Raw genomic sequence first — 22,689 nt, forward strand, 5'->3', positions numbered from 1 at the left:
CGTAAGGTCTTCTGATGAATCTCATGCCTGTAGTTTTCAGAGGAAAGAATCAGAAGCAAAGGAATTAGCATACACTAAGATAAGTCTGCAAATGAGAACTAAATAGAAACATGCTTTTTCCATTGCAGATTATGTGTAAATGTTACAGGTTGTAACCCTATGCCGATATATCTCAAGAATAGAATATAAGTCCATCGAGATGCTATTCTGAAAACATATGATGTGGTTTCATTGATTGCTAGACTTGTATGATATTTATAAATTGGACCATCTGAAATGAAACAATGGAAATAGATGAGAATGTGTCAGTTGCCCTGCTCCATACAAACTGGGATCCTTAGGAATCAGCATGTACTAGAGAGCCGGAGGCCATATCAGGGCCATCATCACCTACCTGTCAGTGCTTTCCTGCTTGCTGCAATCCTTACCACTCTTAGAGAACTTGGGGAGGCCTTGTGGAGAGTGCAATTGCCATCCCAAAGCTCTTTTCTGGTTCTCCACCAGAATTTTGTTCTTCAAACATTGCCATGAGTCAGCCTTTGCTTGCTTATTATCGTGTATTTTTTCTGTTGTTATTTCTGTGATTACTATGAATACAACTGATGATATAGCATGAGATAGCTATCATTGACTGTATGGGCGCAGCTGAATTATATTTAAATTAACATCTCAATCCACCTATATTCTCTTATCTAGGAATGTCAGTATGGGGTGGTAGTGGGATTGTGCTAGGTTAATATACAATAATATCATTTTGAAGCCTGTTTTCCCCTTTTAATGAAATAGTGTGAATATCTATCCATGCCTTTAGATACTCTTCTACAATTTTTTTATAGTTAGATATTTTATAGTTAGACAACTTTGATTTACAATTACTTATATTCCTTGGTAGGTAAATGAGTATGGTTTCCTTAAGATACATTTCTAGAAGCAGAGCTTTTATTTTATTTTTTTTAATTTGTTATATATGACAGTAGAATGTATTTTGACATGTCATACATATATGGAGCATAATTTCCCATTCTTGTGGTTGTACGTGATGTGAGGTTACACTGGTTGTGTATTCATATATAAACATAGGAAAGTTATGTCCAATTCATTCTACTGTCTTTCCTATCCCATCACCCCTTCCCTTAATTCCCCTTTGTCTAATCCAGTGAACTTCTATTTTTCCCTCTCTGACCCCACTTATTTTGTGTTAGCATATGCATATCAGAGAGAAAATTTGGCCTTTGCTTTTTTGGGGACTGGCTTATTTCATTTAGCATGATAGTCTTTTGTTCCATTCATTTACCAGCAAATGCCATATTTTTATTCTTCTTTACTGGCTGAGTAATATTCCATTGTGTGTGTGTGTGTGTGTGTGTGTGTGTGTGTGTGTGTGTGAGTGTGTGTGTATCATAGTTTCTATGTCCATTCATCTGTTGAAGGTCACCTAGGTTGGTCCCAAAGCTTGTCTATTGTGAATTGAGTTGCTATAAACATTGATGTGGCCAAGTCACTATAGTATGCTGATTTTAAGTCCTTTGAGTATATGCCGAGGAGTGGGATAGCTGGGTCAAATGGTGATTCCATTCCAAGTTTTCTGAGGAGTCTCTATACTGCTTTCCAGAGTGGTTGCACCAATTTGCAGTTCCAGCAGCAATGTACCTTTTTCTCCACATCCTCACCAACATTTATTGTTATATATATATATAAATTAATATCTTTATTTATTTATATTTATGTGGTGCTGAGGATCGAACCTAGTGCCTCACATGTGTAAGGCAAGCGCTCTACTGCTGAACTATAACCCCAGCCCCTGTTGCTTATATTCTTGATAATTGCCATTAAGACTGGAGTGAGATGAAATCTCAGTGTAGTTTTAATCTGCATTTCTCTAACTGCTAGAGATGCTGAACATTTTTTCATATATTTGTGGACTAATTGAACTTTTTCTTCTGTGGAGTGTCTATTCAGTTCCTTTGCCCATTTATTGGTTGGGTTATTATTATTATTATTTTTTGGGTGTTAAGTTTTTTGAGTTCTTTGTATATCCTGGAGATAAATGCTCTAACTGAGGTGCATGTGGCAAAGATTTTCTCCCATTCTGTAGGCCCTCTCTTTACGTTATTGATTGTTTCCTTTGCTGTGCAGAAGCTTTTTAGTTTGATACCATTCCATTTGTTGATTCTTGATTTTACTTCTTGTGTTTTAGGAGTCTTAATGAGGAATTTGGTTCTTAAGCTGACACAATGGAGATTGGGCCTGCTTTTTCTTCTAGGAGTTGCAGGGTCTGTGGTCTAATGACTAGGTTCTTTTAAAAAAATTATTTTTATTTATTTTTAGTTGTAGATGGACACAATACCTTTAATTAATTTATTTATTTTTATGTGGTACTGAGGATGGAACCCCATGTATCACACGTGGAAGGTATAAACCGAGCCCTAATGCCTAGGTCCTTGATCCAACTGGAGTTGAGCTTTGTTCAGGCTGAGAGAGAGGGGTTTAATTTCATTTTTAGAAGCAGAGCTTTCAGTTACAGAGCATACTTATTTATAAAGTTTTTTTTTTTTGTGTGTGTGTGTGTGTGAAATTTCTCTTCAGAAACTTTTTTTGTTTGTTTGCATTCAATTTATTCTCCTACCATTGGTGCATGGGAGGGCATATTTTCTCATATCTTTAGTATTATTTAAAAAAAATCTTTGCCAGTCTGATATGGGAGAATGGTATCTCATTATGATTTTGTTTGCATTTCTTAAATTACTAGTGAGGCTGGACATTATTTTTTTCCTTTGCAAATCATCTATTAATGTTCCTTGTTTATTTTTCTTTTTCTTTTGGAATGCTTATTTTCCATTTACTTTTATTGACATTTTTTGGATATTATAGATAGTAATCTATTTGTCTATGGGCTGTGTATAATGTAAATATTTTTTTCCAGTTTTTCTGGTTACCTTTTGACTTTTATCCCTTGGTACATTTTCACTTGAGAAGTTTTTGTTCATGCAGTTGAGTCTTATTTTTTTTTTAAAATGAATTGTACTAAGAATATTTAACACAAGAGATACCCTTTTAATAGTAATTTCAGTCTAAACTATTGTTTGGTTAACTCTGGGCACCATGTTGCTCAGCAGATTCCCCAGGACTTAATGATTTTGCGTAATTGGAACTTGATCCCTTCTGAGGAGCAGTTCCCATGTTTCCCCTTCCCTCAACTCCTGGCAGCGGTTGATTCTTTCATGTTTTCCTTTTAAAGTTTCTGCTTTTGGTGTTAATTTGGAAGGAACTTCACTCACTATATCCCAAGATGACACACATTTTCCCTACATTTTCTTCCAGTACTTTTTTTTCATGTCTTTATTTTACATTTAAAACTTAACCCATCTGGAATTTATTTTGGTGTATAGGAGTGCAAGAATTTGACTTCACATTTTTTCCAGAGAGTTTTCCACTGGTCCTGACAATGTTTTGCTGAATAATCTATCCTGCGCTTTACAAGTGTTACCTTGTAAAAATAATACAAAATTCCATATTTAGATTTTCTATGCTTTTCATTGATTTCTCTACCTTTTTCCCGTTCTTTCTTTCTTCCTTTCTTCCTTTTTTAAAATTTTTTTTATACCTCGGATCACTCTTATCTTTCTCAAAAATTTCTAAGCAATTTCTTTCATCATCACCCAACCAGATGGCTGTCGCATTCTTCCCCTGGACCTGCTTGTTTCTTATTCATTTGCAACAGGGTTTGTTAAGTTATTGTTCTAACAAGTTAGATCATATCACTTCCCTACATGTTGAATATACTTCCAGCTATTTTTGAAAACTAAAAATGGGCACTTTGCCTAAAGCAGAATTTTTAAACTCGAGGTCCAAGCAATTTCCGAACTTCAGAATGTCAACACCATACATGGTATTTAGGGCATTTTTTTTCTTTTTCTAAAAAGGGTGTTCATAGCTCCATAGATCCTGAAAGCGTCATGGTCCATGGACTATGGAAGGGAGACAGACTCCTCAGAAGGGCCGGTAAGGAGCAGGCCCTCTGTGGGTAGACTTTACCTGTCTGTCCACCTTCTCCCTTCCCACTCTCCCACATCCTTCCTGCTCCTCACCCAGCCTGAAGTGCTTATAGTTTTCTAAACAGTCTTCTGACTCATGCCTCAGTGCCTTCGTACATGCCATTCATTCTGCTCAAGTGCTCTCCCCCACACACTTCACCCACCTGGAAAATTGCTACTTGTCCTTCAAGCAATAAAGTCTCCCTCTCTTTGAAACCTTGCCTAATCCTCCCAGGCAGCACTGACCTCCTTGTCCTTTATTTTTAACCACTGTGTTTCCTCTATATTTTACTGTTGTCCTTGTACTCTTCTTCCTCATGATGGACTATACCATGTTTGAGAATGAAGGACTGTGTTTTTATAACCACAGGGTCCAGTGCCTGCGACATCATAGGTACACATGAATGCTTGATGAATGTATGGATGGCTGAGAACAATAAATGGATGGGAGGACATAGCCCTGGTAGAATTCCTGACAGGGCACTGTTAGAAGAAACACTGCCTAAGAAAAACTTGCATGTTGCTAGAGACAGAGGACCAGTTCTCAGTTTAACAGAAATGAGGAAAGAGTGAGTGAAGCCATATGTCAATATTGAAATGGTATATGTAAAAATTAAATTTGATGCTCTGAGGATAGTTAAAAAAAATCTTTTCACCAAATAACTTTTCTAAATTTCAAAGGGTACTTGTTACATAGAGGATCCATTTCACCTAGTGGCTGGGGTCCTAACACATGCTAAACCATGAGTTGTTGCCAAGAGTAATTTGGTAATCAGGAGCAATGAAAGAAAGCAGGGGGTAGTGGGTGGCTCAGGTGAGTCTGCTTTGCTCAGGATGTGCCACATTTTGGGCCAGTATCATCCAAATCAATGTGTAGCCATTGCTTTCATGATGAAAGAGTGAATGTGTATCTGGGGATGTGACTGCCAACAACCATCCATCATGTCTACTCAGTGCTAATTTCACTGGAAAAAGTAATCATTATTTTAATTTGTTTCCCTGCATTCATGTAACCTAACATGGCTAGTTCTTATTATTGCTTGCTTATCAGTTCTTGGATATTCTGTCTCACAGCCCTTGGTGTCATCCAGACTCTTACCCATGGCAAACTGCCATCAAAGTGACCGTTGTTTTATTTGAGAATGTTAAACTCATCTGACATAACTCCCTCAACCTCCCTCGTCAGAATCGTCAGTATCACCATGCTTTTCTCTGTCTTTGGGGTGTGGAGGGAATCCTTCTCATTTAAATGCACTTCCACTTCTTCTAGAACATTGTTCAAGCAAAATTTTAACTCTCAGTTTTCTCTGTCCATTTACCACCATCTTGATTTACAAACATGTTTAGGAAACAGCCTCCATCCTAGAAATAACCCAGCAAACAAAACCTTTCAGATGACATTGATGTTCTCCTTTCTTTCTGCTTCCAATCCTCTTGAATGATCTACCTATGCTCACTTCTCTTCATGCACTGAAGTCTGGAGTCCTTTATTACCTGCTTTCTTCTCCTACTCGCCAGATTATTGAAAGGCCATGTATTAGAGTTCTTCAGAGAAACAAAACCATGCATGCGTGTGTGTGTGTGTGTGTGTGTGTATTTATTTATTTATTATGCCTATATAATAAATCCATATTATCCATCACAGAGGCTGACAAGTCTCCCAATGGCTGTCTGCATGCTGGAGTGTAGAGCCTGGGAAATTGGAAACTGCCATCAAGCAGTTGAAAGCCTTAGAATAAGAGAGAGAGCAATATGCAGCCCAGTCAAAGAGAAAGGCCTCAGTGCTCCCTGGAGGATTGCTGGTGCAAATCTAGAGAACCAGGGGTCTGATGGTCCGCAGGTGACAGCAATAGAAAAAGTCATCTGCTCAAGAAAGGAGAACCTCCAGCCTCAGCAACTTAGTGAGGCCCTCAGCAACTTAGCAAAATCCTGTTTCAAAATAAGAGATCAAAAGGGGTAGGGATGTGGCTCAGTGGTTAAGCACCCTGGGTTCAATCCCTGGTAAAAAATAAAATAAATAGAAGGCAGAACCTGAGCCAGAGAGTAAGCTTCTGCTTCTTGTACTTTTTCATTCCGTCTGGGCCCCCTGGGCCCCCAGCCTGTTAAATGGTGCCATCCACAGAGTGGATCTTCTCTTCAGATCATTCTTAGCTGAAACACTCCCAAAGACATTCCCAGAAGTGTGTTTACCAATTCTCTAGATACCCTTCAGTCCAGGCCAATTGACACGCAGAATTGACCATCACAGGACATTTCTCAGTCTTCATTTTTTTTTTTTTTTGAAACCATTAAAATTCCTGTTCATTTTGCAATGGTGATTTCTTAAAGTCTATCACACTCAATTCTTGATTTCTCAATGTTTTCTTATCTTTTTTTTTTTTTAATCTTTCTTCTGTGGCTCCTCCCTGTGATTCTGTGGAAGTAGAAAACTTATTCAGTTGCACTGTGTGAGTCGATACCATGCCTATAGGGATGACTCCCCAAGCCACATCTTTACTCCAGGCCTCTCTCCCCCATTCAGACCTATTGTTTTCTGGAAAGTTCTGTTGAGAGCCACAGCCGAAGGGGCCCCAGCAAACTTCCAGCTGCCAGCAAACTTTCAGACTGCCAGCTGATGATTGGCTCACAAGGGCCCCAGCAACATCTGGCTGATTGGCTCCTCTGTGGTGATGCTCATTGGGCTGTTTCCCCGCCCTTTCAGACTTCCAGCTGATGATTGGCTCACAGCGGCCCCAGCAACATCTAGCTGATTGGCTCCTCTATGGTGATGCTCATTGGGGGACTTCTTTGGCTCTGCCCACACGACCCAGCCAATCAGCCTCAAGAGCAGGAGGATTGGGGGAGGTGGTGAGGCTTGCGTTTTGTGTGAGAGGCTTGTGGGAAGCCGGTGGTGGCAGTGGGGCTCTGAGGGTTTTTCCTGAGGAGCTGTTTTGTTTGGCAGTGTGTGGTTCTAAAAATAAAGTTCATTTCTTTTGACAAGTGGCTCCTGAATTGTGCCCAGCCAGACTGCGGCAAACTTCCATCTGACTGATCTACAAGAGCCTCAACATCAATAGGAATTTCATATAAGTTAAAATAAAATTCTAGCTATTTTTATCTTAAGCCACTTATTTTTTCCACTTAAAAAAAATTACATTAGTGGTACCACTTTTCTGATTTGAAATTTCAGCATCAGCTGTGATTGCTGACTCTTTAATATCCAGTGAATTTCAGTACTCTCTGATTTTACCTTTTCTTTGTCTCTGTTACCCACACTGTCCTTTACATTCTCACTGCTGTGCTGCTTGTTTAAACCCTGGATTTCTGGTCTTTCATAGTGAATCAGCTTTCAAAGGTGCTTTCCTGTCTTTAGTTGTTCTTTCTGCAAGAGATTCTTTACATCACAACCAGAATAAACCATCAAAGGCCCAACTATTCCCCATTCTTGTACAAAGCTCCTCAATCAATGTTTATTTATTCCACAAAGGTTAATTTCCTGTATGGTAACATGTGCCTAAAGCTAGACTGTCAAGATTTGGATTCTTGTCCTACCACTTCTTCCTTTTGTAACTTAGAAAAATTATTCATCCCCTGTTGTCTCCTCAATGAAAAATGGGAAAAATCATAAAGCCCCTCTTATAAGGTTGTAATGATGATTAAATGATTGCCCCTGGCCACATTCTGGACTAGTTAGTCGGCATCTTTTGGGCTTTTGTATTTTCTCTCAAATCCAACTTTTTCATTACTCATCACTTCTAAATACACTGTGCATTTTATTATTTCTATGTTTTGACCCCTTTTATTTCCTCTGCCTATAATACCTTCCCTAACTGCTACCTCTCTATCTTTCCAATGTCTACCCATTCTTCAAAGGAACCTCAAATCAACTTCCTCCATGAATTAACATCCATCACACCAGCCATAAATGATTGCTTATTTTTCTGAAATTTCATATATATTTTGTCCCTTTCCTGTTCACTTAATTCACATTGGCTTATGTTATATTTACACGAAAATAAGGCTTAAGTTGCCTGAGACTCAGCTCTTTGAGGACAAGAGTTCATGTTATATTTTTATATTCAAACGTAACAATGAAAGTACTTCAAACACAAATTTAATGGATATTTTTGAATGACTGCATAGGGTTTGGTTGAGAAATCATCCTTATCAAAGTAGTAAAAAATGACAAATGTATTTTTTTGAATGTATAAATATAGAATTAGTACCTTTCATTTATTCTCCATCAATACATGACCATCATTGGCTCCTAATTAGGGTTTAGCTGTTTCTTTGCAAAGACTGTGAGGTAGGAGAGAACTTGGCACATTCAGAAACTCACATTTAGATCAGTGTGGCTACAGGGAACAGAGGGAAGGACAAAGTACTATGGCTTGAAGCTGGGGAGAGACAGAACTTAGTTAACTTACGCCAAATTATGGATTTTTTTTTCTAAGAACAGTGGAAAACCTTTGAAGAGTTTTAAGCCAGGAAGTGAAAAGAGAATTCTTTCCATTTAAAACAGCACCTGGGATAAGTGGAAAAGAGAGAGTGGAAGGATGAGTGAGAGCAGAGGAAAGAGGGGGCTTTTGCAGGTGAGAGGCTGTGTGGCCTGGGCTCAGGTGATGGCAGTGGAGATGGGGGAGTAAGATTTGTTTTGAAAATGCAGCAGACAGGATTTGATTATGGACTATTGTAGAAGGAAAGAAAGGCAGCAATCTGATATATTTGTTTCTGACTCAAATTCTCAGGGATATTGTGGCTGTCATCTTTCTTATTTACCTGTGGGCTCCAGAAGTTCTTACCTGGCAGATAACTTAGTCCTTTGACTTCACTTTTTCACTCTTAATGCAAAAATTTAAGATAAGATGAATAATTCTTGTACAGCTTCCTGAGACTGAGTCATTGGGGGTGTTTGTTACACAGTGATTGTCTCTGAGGTGCAGGAAAGAAGACTTCAGGGAAAAGATGGATCTTGAGATAGATGTGAAATATTGGGGATGGAGTAAAGTTCATTTTTATCACTCAGAGTCCATTTGTGTTAGTTTTCTGGGTTGCCTATAATCCTGGGTAAAGCAGGTTTAAAACAATTATAAAAGCTTTGATATTAAAGTGAATATAAAAGTCAATAATAAAGCTATAAATTTTTTGAGTTAAAATTATTTGGTGGTTATCAACTGTGATTTTCTGGAGAGGTGAAATACATTGAGCTTCCTTATTTGTAAAGGCTGCATGGTGTTCTGCTGTGTATATGTTGCATTATCTATCTATCTATCTGTCTGTCTATCTGTTTATTTATTTATGGTGCTGGGGCTCAAACTCATGACCTCATGCATGCTAGGCAAGTGCTCTAACACTGAACTACATCCTCAGCCCTGTTGTTTCATTTATATAGTCCCCTCTATATGTCAGATGTCAACTAAATGATGGACATTTGGTTGTTTTTATCTTTTCCTATTCTCAACAGTGCTTATATAAGTATATCTGTAAGATGATGTCTTACAGTAAAATTATTAGATAGAAAGAGTTGCCAATTTTTTCAGCATAGCAGTTTTGCCAATCTACGTTTACAGCACAGTGTCTGGAAAATGATTGCTTTTCCACTACCCCACCAACACTGGGTGTCAATCTGATAAGAAAAAAATGATACTATATTGTAAAGTTACTTCACATTTCTTTTGTCATGAGTAAAATCAAGCACCTTTCTTGTACTAGCATTTCTATTTCCCTTTCCCACTGTTAACTATTTTCGAACCTGTAAAATTATGAGTAAGATATTAATGTCAAAAGGAAAATTTGCTAATTTTTCCTGACATCTTTCTGGTCACTGAATCAAGGCCTTAGTTATCAGTACTATGAGGACTGACTTGGGTTACATGTGTAATGGTTTTTATTTCTTCAATGAACAAATTTATGTGAGGCTCTGTCCTAGGGACTGGGGGATAAAGTTCTTGAACAAAATAAACACAAAACCTTACCCTTATAGTCCTTAAATTCTAAAAAGAGAAAGCACATTATAAATAAATTAATTTAAAATATAAATACCTAGCATAATAATACTATGAAGAATAAACAAGAGAAAGGGTTTATTTGGATGGTAAGGGTGGCAGAGATGCTTATTTTATACAATATTGGCTATAAAGACATTTCTAAGTACTTTTCCATATTTCTTATCTGTGTGCCTTAATTCCACTCACCCTTCCTTGTTCAATTATTACTATTTCTTTCAATTGTGGATTATGCAGAATATGAATGGTTAAATCCTTGATTAATGGTCTTCCCACATAGTTGAGTTATAATTATTTCTCATTAGTATGAATTCCCTAATATATCAGGATGAGAGAATGATATTTAAAGGCATTTTATAGAGAAGCCATAACAACAACAATAAAAAATTGTAGGTCAATATCTCTGATGAACATATATGTAAAATTTCTCAACAAAATACAAGCAAATTGAATCCAAAAGCATGTCCAAAAAATCTCTCATGCTGATCAAGTTGGATTTATTTCAGGGATGCAAGGATGGTTCAACATATGGAAATCAATGAGCATAATGTATCACATCAACAGAGTGAAGAGTAAAAATCATATGATCATCCCAATAGATGCACACAAAGTATTTGGTAAAATTCAAAGTCCTTTATTGATAAAAGTCTTAAACAGATTAGATATGGAATAATAATACTCAATTTTTAAGAAAGACTATAAATGTCTAATAGCCAACATCATACTGAATGGCAAAAAGGTGAAAGTCTTTTCTTTAACATCAGGAACAAGACAAAATTGTTTATTCTCACTGCTTTTGTTAAATATAGTACTGGAAACTTTAGCTGGAGCACTAACTGGGCAAGAGAAAGAAATAAAATACATGCATATAGAAAGAGGAAATCAAATTATCCCTGTTTTCAAATGATAAGATCATATACATAGAAAAATCTAAAGACCCACTAAAAGACTATTAGAACTATAAATTCAGAAAAGTTGCAGGCTACACAATCAATATTTGAAAATTAGGCAGCATTTTAACACACCAATAAAAAGCTTCTGAGAAAACATGAAAGCATCACATAGGTACATTTAAAAAATATGCCTAGTAGTCAATTGAACCGAAGAAGTGAAAGAACATTATAATGAAAATTACAAAACCCTGACAAAAGAAATTGAAGAAGATACAAAAGAGTGGGAAGACATACCAGGTTGGTGGATTAGAAGAATTATTGTTGTTAAAAATGTTCATGCTACCCAAAGCAATTAACAGATTCAATGCAGTCTCCATCAAAATATCAATGACTTTCTTCACAGACTAGAAAATTAATCCTAAAATTCATATGGAAGCACTAAAGAGCCTTAATAACCAAAGCAATCTTGAGTAAAAAGAACAAGACTGGAAGCATCATAACCCTTGATTTCAAGACACAACACAGAGCCATAGTAACAAAAATAGCATGGCTTTGGTATAAAGCAGACACCGAACCAATTAAATGGAATAGAGATCTGTTTTAGTCAGCTTTTTCACTGTTGTGACTTAAATACCTGACAAGAATAATTAGAGGAGGAAAACTTTATTTAGGGGCTCATGTTCAGAAGTCTCAGTTTATAGACATCTGGCTCCATTCCTTGGGGCTTGAGGTGAGGCAGACAAAAACAGCTCACATGATTATCAGGAAGGAGGGAGAGACTCTTCTCACCAGATACAAAATGTATACCCTAAAGGCCCAACCCCAGGGACCCACCTCCTTAAGCTATACCTACCCACCTACTGTTACCAGTCAGTTAATCTCATTAGGGGATTTATTCACTGATTGAGTTAAGACTCTCATGACCCAATAATTTCTCCTCTAAAGCTTCTTGCATTGTCTCATACATGAGCTTTTTGAGTTCATCTTACATCTAAAACCACAACATTCTGCCCCTGGTACCCAAAAGCTCATGACCATCTCACAATGTAAAATACATTTTGTCCATTTTCAAGAGTCCCTATAGTCTCAGGAGTTTCAAGATTGCCTAAAAGTTCAAGTCCAAAGTCTTAACTGAGACTCAGGGGAAGTTCACATTGTGAGCTCCTGTAAAAATCAAAAGCAATTTATAAGTAGCCAAAATATTGGTACATAGCAAACATTTATAAAAATAGGAGCATAGAAAGAAGGGATAGGACCAAAGCAAGACTGAAATGCAGCTGGGCAAAGAAGTCCTGTAGCTCCATATCTGGCATCTTGGGCACATGGCATGGTGATGTTCTGTTCAAAGGGCTTGTGTAACTCTACCTCTGTGGCCTTGTGATTGCAGCCTAAGTGGCCTTTCTATTGGCTTGTCTCAGATCAATTCCTGCGGCCTTTCTCAGCAGATGTTCCACGGTACTGGAATGTCTTAAATCTCGGGGGTCTCCATTGCAACTTTGGCTTCCTCCTTATATCTCCACACATCACCCTCTTGGGTTACCCACACTTCTCCTGGTCTCCCAGGCCTTCCTTTGAAACCTTGGTGGAAGCCGCCATGACCCCCTATCTCCAACATCATGCATTCTTGCAGAACTAGCACCACGTGGTTGATGACAAGGTCTGCTGCCATCTTCAGCAGTATCCAAGCCTCCAGGGACCCTGGCCACAGAGTCTCTGAGTTCCTGGATAGCTGAACATGTTGAAACAACTTCCTAGGTACACTGTGTAAGAAATGTACCCCACTGGTTTCTTCTCAAGAGAATTTTTACTTTTACTTCCCTAAATGAATGGATCTGAGATAGATATGATCTTGCCAATTCCTGAGATGCTCTCAAACCATCTTTCTTAATGTCTCTGGGCAAATTTTGGTCTTTTGCATTTCTTTAGTGGTGGTATTGCCTTTAACTGAACTTTCCTAGCCCCAGTTTTACTCTCACCTTTCAAGTCCAAGTTTTTCAAATCTTTCTGCTCTGTTTTCTTTTCCTGATTATCACAATAAATTTGGGTAAAAGCCACAAGCAATATCCATGCCACCACCTGAATGCTATGCTATTTAGAAATTTCTTCTACCAAATTAAAAAGTCTATCATTTTTAAAATTATCCTCACAGAAAGTATCAGGACATTTGCAAAATGCAGACAACTTCTCAGGCAGAACATAACACAAATGACCTCTATTGCAAATTCTAATAGAGTCCTTCTTCTCTGAACCCACTTGAACCCTGTCTTCACAGTTCACAGTCTTCTGAACTTCCACCAAGATTGGCCATTAAGCTTTGCTCACAATCTAAAGCATTTCCAGTTTGCTATGCTAAGCATCTCAAAATTCTCCCACCAATTTAAAAAAGTTCCAAAAGATTCTGAACTAAAGCTAGGACTGTAGCTCTGTGGCAAAGTGCTTGCCTCACATGTGTGTGGCACTGGTTTTGATCCTTAGCACCACATAAAAAATAAATAAAGATACTGTATTTTCATCTACAACTAAAAAAAATTAAAACAACAACAAAGATTCTGAACCACATGGTCAGGTAAGTTACAGCGATGACCCCACTTCTGGTATCAATCTCTGTTTTAGTTAGCTTTTTTGCTGATGTGACTAAAAACCTGACCAGAACAACTGTAAAGGAGGAAGAGTTTATTTAGGGACTCAGGGTTTCAGAGGTCTCGGTCCATAGAAGGTTGACTCCATTCTTTGGGGCTCAAGGTGAGGCAGAAATTCATGGTGGAAGAGTGTGGTGGAAGGAAGTAGCTCACATGATGATCAGTGAGGAAAGAGAGCTCCAATCACCAGATACAAAATATATACAAAACATATACCCCAGGGACTCACCTTCTTTAGCCACACCCTACCTGCCTACAAGTTTCTATTCAGTTAATCTTGCAAGGAGATTAATTCACTGATTGGGTTAAGACTATCATAACCCAATCACTTGTCCTCTAAAACCTTCTTGCATTTTCTCATACATGGACATACATGGACATCTCATATCCAAACCCTAAAAAGATCCCAGAAATAGATCCACATATTTATAACCATTTGATTCTTAAAAAAGGTGCCAAAATCATACACTGGAGAAAGGATAGCCTTTAAAAAAATGGTTCTAGAGAACCAGATATCCATATTGCAGAAGAATAAAACTTGACCCTTGTCTCTCACCCTGTACAAAAAAAAAATCAACTCAAAGTGGATCAAAAATCTAAATGACAGACCTAAAACTATGAAACGAAGAAAACAGTGAGAAAAACATGAAGACATTGGCATAGGCTATGAATTTCTGGGTAGGACCCCCAAAGCTTAGGAAATAAAAGCAAAAATACACAAACGGGATCAGAGCAAACTAAGAAGATTCTGAATAGCAAAATAATCAATCAACAGAGTGAAGAGTCAATCAACAGAATCAGAGAAAATATTTCCTAGCTATTCATCTGACAAAGAATTAATGAACTGGAAAAACTCAACAACACCTGCACCCCACACCCCATCTAATTATAAAATGGGCCAATGATCTGAATGAAAACTTCTCAAAAGAAGAAATATAGATGGCCAGAAAATATATGAAAAAAATGCTTAACATGATTAACCATTAAGGAAATACAAATAAAAACTATGGTGAGACTTCATCTTAACCCAGGTAGCATGGCCATTACTAAAAATAAAAGAACACCTTCCCAAATAACAAGCACTGGAGAAGATATGGAGCAAAATGTGTTTGCACATGCTGTTAGTGGGAATGTAAATTAGTCCAGTCAATATGGAGAAATATGTGGAGGTTCCTTAAAATGCTAAAAATAGATCTACCACATGGTTCAGCTATTTTGCTTCTGGGAGTATATCCAAAGGGAATGGAATGAGGTATCATGAGATACCTGCATGTCTATGTTCATTGTAGTACTATTCATAATAGCTAAGATATGGGGTCAACCTGGGTGTCCATCAATAGAAATGAATGAAGAAAATGGGATATTTATTGTTCAGTCATAAAGTAGGTTGAAATCCTGCCATTTTCAGTAAAATGTATGGAACGAATGAGATGATATTATATTAAGTGAAATAAACCAGACACAGAGACACAAATACTGCATGGACCCTTTTATATGTGGTAGTTCATAAAAGTAGACCTGAATATAGAATAGTGATTACTAGTGTTTGGAAGTGGTGGAAAGTGGATAAAGGGGGAGACTGGATTTGATTAGTGCATACCATAAGCATGTGTGAAAATATCACACTGAACTCTTTTAAAATGCAGAATTAATACCTGTTAAGGTCTTTTAATAAGGACTCAGGGAGCACCGATATCTGATGTAGAGAGAATGTGGGATATTCTAGCCCTCCCTGATGATGCTCCACTTTATCTCATATAGTGCTAGCTGTCTCACAAACGCCTGATGTCAAACATGAAAGAGGTGCTGCTTTATGGCTTTTGTCCTCAAGATAAAGATAGTCTTCTCTTGGAAAAATTGTCCTCATAAGGGAAAGTAGGAATGAAAATTTATCATTGCTTCTATGGCTTCTGAACATAAAATATCTGTTAACAGGGCTGGCCTGGAAACAAAGGCTTTTATTAATTTGATTTTCCAGATGCCAACCAGGGGAAAGAAATGCTCTAAGATTTTCATCATGGTAGCAGTGGTAACTGAATTTCCATGATGAATAGCCAAGATCTGGAGAAGGTCTAAAGTTTTCATATTCTCTTTGAATTCGTGTCTAAGGAAAGAGTATGAACATAAATGTAATATAATGTAAAGAAAAGTCCAAGTATATTAAGAATATCTGAAGTTAGCAATGCAAATTATAATGAAGAAGGCTACCAGTGGGTTATGGGACAGGAGTCAGAGAGAGAATGTGGGTCTAAAGTTAGGGCAGTGGACCCACTGTGTGCTTTTAGTGAAACCACAAGCTGGCAGCTTAGCTTTTCTTTTGATCTAAAAACAAATGTGAAATAGTGATAGCCTTTATTTATTAAATACTCTGTATAAGGTACTGTGATAAATATTCCATAATTACTTCACTCTTTCCCATAGTAAGCTTGAGAGCTAGGTACAGGTAAGTAATTTCATTGTTCTTTATAGATGAAGAAACTTCAACTTTCAGATAGGTCATAGAATCTACTGGTGTTGGAATTAGGATTTGAATCTTCTGTGCCCCAGCCAACATTGACTGTGCACTCCCAAAGGGCCAAGCAACAGTTTAAGATAGGTTCACATATGTTTAATAGTTACAACTAGGACAATACACTTGCTGCTGCAGATGAGGAATGAGGTGTTGACAGGTAAAGCAACAGGACAGGGGTCACAGGTCTGGGGTGTGGTCAAGTCTGAATGTGCATGAACTTGACTTCTTGTGCTCAGCCATGATTTTTTTTTAAAAATCGTATCATAGCCTATTATCTATCTGTACAACTATCATGATATTATTCTGCCAATTGCCTGTTTCTTTGAGGGACAGTGATAATTAGCAGAGATTCCCAGGAAAAAATATGTCAAATATCTGCACTTTAAAAAATTGAGCTGGATTTTCCCATCATTTAGCCCATTAATTCATTGAACCTAATTTTCTACTTCTGTGGGTAGTATTTAATAAGCTTCAGTGAACTAATGGCATCCTGGTGGCTCAAGAAGATTCCTATTGCTTCTAAATATGTATGAATAATGGTTGCCACTTGCAAGTAGGCAGTGGGCAATCAGACTTCAATCCTGAAAGGTTGGGAGGGCATGAGTGTGTTCTGATTTCCTTTCTATCTTGAGCTATATTAAATGAATTCTTGATCTTAATCTACTTTGAAGTCTACTTGAATCACATCATGAGTTATTTTTGCTGATCATTATTCATTTTTAGATACAAGGAGTGCTCTAGTATTCGAAGCGTAGGACTTTGTGTAGGAGAAAGTTTGTTAATTTCTTGAAGATATTCAAGTGGGAGCTTAGGGAAATAGATGAAGGTTGGTGGATTTCTAAAATCTTTATGAGGATTAATATTGGAAACTTGCAGCACAGTCTTGAGTTTTAGCTTTGCTTCTAGGCTATTGATGATTTCCATGTGGTATGACAAAAATTTCAGAACAAGTGGTACACCCATAGTTTTTGTTCCTGGTAAACTGCTATTAATTGGAATCAGTGGATGCTTGTTATGATTTCTTTTTCTTTGTGATGCCAGGAATTGAATCCAGAGCCTTGTGCATGCGAGGCAAGTGCTCTGTCACTGAGCTATCTCCCTAGCCTGACTAATTTTTTTTTTAAAGAGAGAGAGAGAGAGAGAGAGAGAATTTTAATATTTATTTGTTTATTTTTTTTAGTTATCGGCAGACACAACATCCTTGTTTGTATGTGGTGCTGAGGATCAAACCCAGGCCGCATGCATGCCAGGTGAGCACGCTACTGCTTGAGCCACATCCCCAGCCCCCTGACTAATTTTTTTGTTTGTTTGTTTTTTGGCAGGCATGAACGGGGTACTGACTTGTGTGTTTTGTAAAAAGGTTTCTTACAGTAGCATTCTTCTGGAAGAGTTTTTGAAGATCTAGAAAGCTTGGATCCACAAATTATTGATATTCAATAGTCTGAGAAATTCAGATGGATTTGCCTTATAAACATACACATACACACAGAGAGAGAGACACACACACAGACACACACATGAACTACCTGAAAAGCTACCTTGGCAGGCCTCTTTAGTTTCATTATCTAATTTGAATTATCATTTATGAAATAATGATTTCTGCTTTGTTCCATTTCCCTCTCAGCCTTGGTAGGCTTCTGAGCTAGATTATCCTGAACACTACAACTCACCCTGGAGGCTCTGAAAAATTAAAGACCTATTCTTTCATTTTCTTTTATAAATTGTAGGTTAAGAATGTCTGCCATGAAATGCACTCACCTTTCTAATTTATTCAAATTGCAATCAAATGAAGGGGAAGGAAGTACCCACAAATTTAAAATAGTATGTTGGAATTCAGTTTCTAAAAGGAAATCTTGAAAGCAACATGGTCCATAGACTTCTATGCAGAGATCCAGGAGACATTCATCTGCCTGGTTAAAAGCTTAACTAAGCATGAATTGTCATAAACTTTCAAATAAAAACATAAACTTGAACTTAGAAGTAAGAAAAACAAATGAAAATCTGTTAACTTTTTAAAATGTCTTAAAGATTCTTCTGAAATTTAAACATTGTAGTTATATCTGCCAAGCAGGTATTTTAGGAAAAAGAAAGAGTTAAACAATCTACATTTATGTTCTAATATTTGTTTGATTTAAAATACCACTTGCAGCAAAGAAATTTAGGACAAAGAAGTTTAGTAATTAGAATTCAACAACACATAACACATTGTTCCAGTAATCCTCATCATTCAAAGGGAACTATCTGTACTGGCTACTCTTAGTTTTTCAAGTTTGAGTTTGTATCCCACAGATAATGGAACTACTTTTGCATCTCTTAGAAAACAATTTTGTTATTGAAGTTTATAACCTAATAGCAATTGCACCTCACAATTCTCCTTCCAGTTTCTTAGTCAGTGTCTTTCCCTTTAATTTCATGCTGTAAGTCTGTGCTCTGGACAAAATATACTCTGTTCATATTTGTAAGCCATTTTTTCCAAGTGGTTTACCTTCAATTGCTTTCTTCCATTTTTATTATCTCTGTCACCATTTTTTTTTTTTTGCAGTGTACCAGGACTCTTTATTTGACCTGCAGGCCTAGCTCTGACAGCTAGGAAGTGATAGAGGATGGCCTTTCCCTCCTTATCTTCTTCAAAGAATTTAGGATCATTGTCAGCACTTTGAGATCTGGAGGCAGTAATGAGAGCTGGTTGGAATCAGGGAACTCTAGGAATAGATTCAGATTTTACCATTAAAAACCATTAGGATGCTTATGAGCTTTGTTTGGCATCTGTATATTAGAGAAAAGTATAATACTAATGTTATGGGATTGTCATATGGATTAAATGAGTTGTGTACCAAGTCTAGCAAGTGCCTAGTATACAGTAAATGCTCAACAGGTACAGCTAATAGTAATAGCAGTCATACTGATAGTAATCATCTGATTTAGTTTCTAAATGCTTCCTTAAATGTACACCTTGGAGCATCCTTTCCTTTCCCTGGATATTTTCTGCTTGCAAAGTACTGATATACAGGTGCATTTAATTTTTTTTAGTTGTAGATGGATACAATATCTTTATTTATTTTTATGTGGTGCTGAGGATTGAACCCAGTACCTCACATGTGCAAGGCAGGCGCTCTACCACGGACTCCAGCTCCAGCCCCGACAGGTACATTTTAAAAAGTAAAAATAAGTTGTGCCATGCCCTAACTGAGAATCACTTTGGTCTAGATTATACCTTTCTGTGTCTATTTAAATCCATTAAGCATTTTTTACTTTGACCTTGAAAATTAGGGTTATCTGAATGATTCATGTAATTAGCTCTGCTTTTTAAGACACACTAACTGGTTCAGTTTTTTTCACCTCAGCCCAGAGAAATGTACTCATATTTGTTATCCTTTGGTTTCTGATCATCTAGAAAAATTTCAATCCCCATCACTTATGAAAGTGTGTGAAAAGTAATTTTATTTAAAGAATTTCCTATAGTTCTACTACTATTGATAAATTAATGCCATGTTTTCTTTAAGCCATGGAATTCTTTTTACCTTTAAGCCTTACCTTCTTTTCTATCAAATCCTGTTCATCTTTTAAAAAACTCACTTTCAAATGCAATTTCTTGAATAAAGATTCCTGATCATGCCAACCAAGAGAGGTCTTTTCTATGAAATCTTATAGATAGCAAAAGCATAAAGATTATCAGCCTACTTTTTTGAGAGTGAATGGAAAGCCTATTGGTAATTGCATTGAGATAGTAGCCATAAACTGAAAGTGTTCTATGCAAATAGAATGTCCTGTCATCTGGGTTATGGCCTTTTTGGGATTCCAAATGTCCTTATCAAGGACTTTGAACCAAAGTCTGTCTGGTTTCAAATTCTGCTTCTCTGCATGGCTCTAGGCAAACTCTTGTATCCTTTCCATTTGTTCTCCGTTTGGTTAGTTGTTTATTGAGCACCTATTAAATGTCATATAAAGTATGAGGCCTTGATAGCACAATGATAAATATTTATAGTTGTTGCTGTCACAAGGTTTATATCAAACTTTTATTTGCACAATGGAGCCAAGAAATCTATGTTATGGAAATTCTCTGTACTATTGTGAGAAATAGATGAGATAGAATTTATGAAGCACTTAGAAGGGTGAGGTATTTGAGAGAGGGAGGCATGTCTTATTAACATTTGCATTTCTTCCAGCTTCAACATAGTTGTCTCTTGTTGCTTGAAGAAATATGTTGAGTGAATTCCACTGTACAACAGGTATCAAATATTCCCCCCTCCATTTGTCTCTTGGTTTTTGTTCCTCTTTTGCTCCTTGCCTCATTCATGTGCTATTTGAATATTTTTCAGTATTTCACTTTATTTTTTCTATTGGCTTTTAGTTACATTCCTTTATACCTTCTATGTATCTTTCTCCTTCTTTCTTCTTCATCCTACTTCTTCATCAATCACCATCTTCATCTACCTCATCATCTACCATCTTTATTTAACTTCATTGCTGGTACTAGGGACACAAATATTGTCCCAAACTTATTACAATCTATTTTAATGTTAAAATTCTACTTCATCACACTTTAATTTTCATAAATATAGTAACCTTATATCATTATAATTTAATTTCATCACCACCTTTATTTGTGTGGTTGTTATTATATTTTTATTTTAATATATTAAAATCCTCACCTGGGAGTGTTATTATTTTTACTTCAAATAATGGTTTTTCAGGGAAGTTCCCCCAAAAAGTACTCATTTTTATTTACCAATTTATTTAACATTTCCAATACTTATCATTCTTTACTGAATTTCCATGTAGTATCATTTGACTTCAGCCTTTTACATTTCTTGCACCATAGTTCTGCTAGTGATTAATGTTCTTGGCTTTTGTTTATCTGAGTGTATCTTTATTTTCTTTATTTTATTTTCATTTTTGATGGATATTTTCATTGTATGTATAATTCTGGGTTAACAGTCCTCTTTTTTGAAATTGAAAGATGTCATCTGTTTTATTTTTTTTTTAAATTTATTTGTTCTTTTTAGTTATACATGACAGTAGAATGTATTTATATATATATATATATATATATATATATATAGAGAGAGAGAGAGAGAGAGAGAGAGAGAGAGAGAGAGAGAGCGCGCGCGCGTGCGCGCACGAGCGCATAACTTCCCATTTTTGTGGTTGTAAATGTAATGTCTGGTTCATTCTACTGTCATATTCTTCTGCCTCTATTGTTTCTGATAACCCTGTGGTCATTCTTATTCTTGTTCTCCTATCCATAACTTATATCTTTTCTTTGGACATCTATAATATTTTTCTCTTTGAATTTCTATAATTTGACTCAATATTCTTGGGAGTGGTTCTCTTTATATTTATTATATTTGGGTTTTTCTAAACTTCTTGGACATATTTAGTCATTTTGAGATTTTTTTCAGTATTATTGCTTTAACTATTTTTGTCTAGCCTAGTCTCATTCTTATTTTCTTCTAGCTTTCCAATTATATTTAATATTGACTATTTGATAGTGTCCTACTTACAATGAGACTTAGACTACTTTCTTGATTTTTTTCCTGTTCATTTGTCAGATTGGATAATTTCTATTGATCTGTTTTAGATTCAGATTCTTTTTCTACCACCTTCAATCAGCTGTAAGGCTTTGCCATTAAATGTTTCATTTTAGTTGTAGTTTTTAGTTTTAGAATTTCTTTTTGTCATTTTATCTGCTTAGGTACTTTCTCTACTCACCCCTTAAAAATCATATTCCTTTTAATTTGTTGAATATATTTACCTTTAAATATTTAACTTATTTATTATGCCTGCTTTTAGATTTTTGTTAGGTCATATATCTGGGCTATTTGGATTTTGTTTATATTTACTGATTTTTTTTCTTACCTTTATATCATATTTACTTCTTTCTTTGTCCAGTGCATTTTTATTAAACATTGAATGTTTTGAATAATATGTTGTAAAGCTTTGGATTCTGTTATCTTCTGAAGATTGTAAAATATTAATTTAACACGCTGTTAAACATGGTGTTTAACAAGACTAATCATCTTGGACATATTTAAGCTTATTTTTGTGTTTTGTTGGTGCAAATTTCTCAGAAGCTTAATGTGCTTCCTAAACCTGTTCAACTTGGCAGTATTCAATGTTAACAGAGCTTGTTTTTCTTGAAGTTAGGCTTTGTTGGTGTCCTGGGACTGACTTTAGGGCATGTCCTTTACTTGTAGAAAAACGCCAACCTTCTGTGTCTCAGATGGATGCCAGGGATGTTAATGAAGTATTTAATAATAAAGTCTTCCACTCTCATAGAGCTGAACTCCTGTGATGTCCAGTGCTGTTCTTCCTTTAGCATCACTGGGCCTCTACCATCTCTTTTATTTCAATGCTGTAACACTTGCCATCTTGTAGACCCCAGATAGCTTAGCCACAGACTTGTAGACAACCTGCACTTGGACTTTGGGGGATTTCTCTATTGTCTAGTGCCCTGTCTACTAGATTCCAGGTGTGTCAGTCACGTTGAATTTGGATGTTCCTTTCTTTCTCAAGATGACTCTCATACTCTGCTTCATGCCAGCTTTCTGGTCATGTTCTTATTCAGAGAGAATTATGGGCTGAGTTTGTGAAGTTATTTTTTCTCAGGGGTTGTGGTCCTGGACT

The sequence above is a fragment of the Spermophilus citellus genome (genome assembly GCF_964194105.1).
Source record: "Spermophilus citellus genome assembly, chromosome: 1".
Classification (NCBI taxonomy): domain Eukaryota; kingdom Metazoa; phylum Chordata; class Mammalia; order Rodentia; family Sciuridae; genus Spermophilus; species Spermophilus citellus.